This window comes from Acyrthosiphon pisum, unplaced genomic scaffold, assembly GCF_005508785.2.
Source record: "Acyrthosiphon pisum isolate AL4f unplaced genomic scaffold, pea_aphid_22Mar2018_4r6ur Scaffold_21501;HRSCAF=24132, whole genome shotgun sequence".
Taxonomy (NCBI): domain Eukaryota; kingdom Metazoa; phylum Arthropoda; class Insecta; order Hemiptera; family Aphididae; genus Acyrthosiphon; species Acyrthosiphon pisum.
The window spans coordinates 123,390-126,895 of NW_021770976.1; positions in this window are offsets into that span (position 1 = coordinate 123,390).

Here is a 3,506-nt window from a genome sequence, read left to right on the forward strand (position 1 = left end):
CCCCACCCAAGGCACCTGCGAGTTCCGTATACTGACCAGATCAAAGGAGCTGACAGCATATATAAGGGAGATAGGAGCACAGCCTGATCAGATGTACCTAGACCAGCAAGACCGAAGTCACTTCACGCCACCAGCCATTATACACCGCTACACCACTACACCGCTACACCGCTACTACCACGAAATAATTCTACATAATACTATATTTTGATTGTTCTAAATTATTAAAACACATATTATTATTACTTTGAAATTAGTATTATTATTTCAAACTACAACATCGTTTGGATTCTGAAAGGGCTGCACGTAACAGGATATAAATTAATAAAATTTAAAATTGTTGGTCATAATGATGATACAAAAATTTGTTTGGTTATGAATCGTATCTCAACATCATATAAACGTGACTTTAAATAAAAATTATCGGCCGCTATTTTTTAAATAATAATATAATAAAATAAACTTTATTAAGCTTCATAGGAAATGTGCTTGATACAATAAACTAGTTATTACTTATTATTGATAAGTTAATAACTAATAAATTATAACTACTATAATAAAATTGCCCATTTAAGATTGGTATATTTTGGGAAGCATAAACGCATTATTATATTATGCCGTATACTTCGTTCGATCGCCCGAGAGAAGTTGAATACTTCGTCTACACGAGTACGGATCACTTTCTAAATTGTATTCATACTCTAATCTTATTTTATCTGAATGATATTTATCATGTTGGATTAAAAGTAAAAGTTTAATTTTATCTTAAATAGTGTGAGGAAGATGCGTTTAAAAAATAATTTGTTATGTAGTAAATTGGAACTAAACTTTTTGGTATTTTTACTAAAAACTTATGACTTATGAGGGACCATTAATTACATTTACATACATCGCAAGGACAGACTTACATTAGGTGTTTAACTTCAAAAAACAGATAATGACAAGAATAATAATATACGTCATTGTAAAACCCACGATGTCCAATACATTCATCGATCTTTCTATAATGTGAAAATGATTACGTTTTTATATTTTTTTCAAACATTTATCCATGTTTATAGGTATTGTTTTTGTATAAAACGTTGTTGAATGTAAAACGTACAATATTTATAAATACTATAAAGAATAATGTAAAATAGTTTATATAATTAGTAATTAGCTATATTTTTAACAACATTATTAATTTAAAGCAAGTTATCAAAATTACATATTTTTTTTATGACATAGCATAGGTACTAATCAATACGTGCATATATAATTTTATATAAAGAAGAAAATACATTTAAAAATAGTAATTATAATAGCAATAGCAATGATACATAATGAAGGGAAAAAGGAAAAATGTGTTACAATATAATTGTGCCGATAGAAAATGCATACATTTGGTTATATTACATAATGTGTATTTTGGGACTTAAAGGTATTATATTTTCTTAGAACATAAATCATAATTATTAAGATAAAAAGAGAAAAAATAGTTTTTCTTCTCCCCATCATAAGTGTATTTTTTTTTGCGAATCATATACTAAAAATGCAATACTAATATTTATGATATAATATCATTAAATTAAAAATATTATTGGGCCTGTAAAATGGTGAATTCATATTATCATCCATGCGGGGAGTGTTGAAAAAAACATAAAAATATAATTAGAATCAAATTAATATACATATTTTATCAGACAATTTAATTTATATTTATCATAAAATAATTAGATAAAATACATTACTGTATCATTCAAACTTTGCCATTAAATATGTGTTATTTTTCTTAATCTTAGATTCACAGAAAGCAGTAACTGGTTCATCTGGTGAAAAAAAAAAATCGGTGTTTTTGATTTTAGATTTTAGATTTATGTTTATTAGATTGCCTTAAAACAATTTAGTAGAACTCGATTATACACGTAAATGAAGAGCAATTTTTACAGCAATCCAGGCAACAACATTTTATTCGAATCAAAACCATTGTAAGTATTTTTACATTGAAAATAATGGTATTTTCTATTATTAAAAGCTAAAGATAATTTTTACATTTCCCGATTATAATAAATCTTACGAATGCTTTTTACCGAGACGAAAAAATGTTACCACAAAGAATTCAAAACCCCAAAAAATACAAAAAAGATATTATGCTCAAAACCAACACATGCCAATACGGCCTCACCTGGAAATCCATTCGCACAGACCAAACAAGCAATAAATGAATTGTTTCGACCTGGAAAATCTAAGAGGTTATTCTCACATCTTACTTAATGCATGATATAACGCAGAAATATCACACACTGATGTAATGATATTCATAAATGAATTCCAACTCAGCATTTACTGGACCACTGCCTTAATCAGTCTCTACCTTTAGCCGGGGCCCAGATTTACACTATTTTTTTTTAAAATTCAATTATGATGTTCATATATTATGTTATTTTTATTCAATATAAATAACATATTTCGTGACAGCAATCACACATCTTATTCTTATTCTACAATCATCGTCTTACGTTGTGTTTTATATACACTATATATTAGGTATAGGTAGTTACTTTTACAATACCTATTATAGGAACATAAACGTCAAAGGAACATAAATATAAATATCACAGAAGTTGTATAAAATAAGATAAATCACGAATATAATACAAATAGGTCCGGTACGTGGATGGTAACGACAAGGCGGGAGAAAAGTGGTGATACGGGCCTGTATCGCCACAGATGTAATGATTTTAATACCCCGAAAAAGTCATATTTCCATATTATCATTGTAATAAAGATGGAGATACGCCCTTTGCAAACCCTTTGTGAATTATGGAGTTACGCCGATGAAATGTTTTTTCCTCTCCTGAAAAATTTGTAATTTCGGACATACGCCCTTGCGAATTAGTCCGACGATATATATAAAATATGCGTGCAGTAATCTAGCGATCATGCCTGTTTATTTAGCCATGCTAATAATGTTTGTGAATATGAATTTCTCCCCCTTTATTTTATCATTTTGTCATTGATAAATGAGTCGCAAAATGGTGGTATAGCATACCCATAATATTATAGCCTTAGTCCGGTAAGCAGTGCGACAGTGTTGCCGCGATGTCGAAAATATATAACTAACAGTACCTACTACCTAGGCACTTAAAAAAAATGCCAATTCACTATCTAAATATTAAATTAAATATACTATAATTTTATTTATATTAATTTTTATAATGTAATATTTTATAAGACATGTTTTAAAAAATAAAACTGTTTATACATACCGTTTTCAGCTGGAATAAAATAAAAATTTTAGTCATTAATTATAAAATATTAATAATATCCATTATTCTGCTATAAGGTCATAAAATAGAAAGATAATAATATAAGATAGAACTAAATTTACAAACTGTGGTTTGAGACCAATATTGAAATTTAATAAGTAATGACTAACATTTTTTGTCCCTAAAAATTTAATGTAGGTACTATATATATTATAAATGTATGTTTAAATAGACGTAGGTATAAAGTATTATAAATAA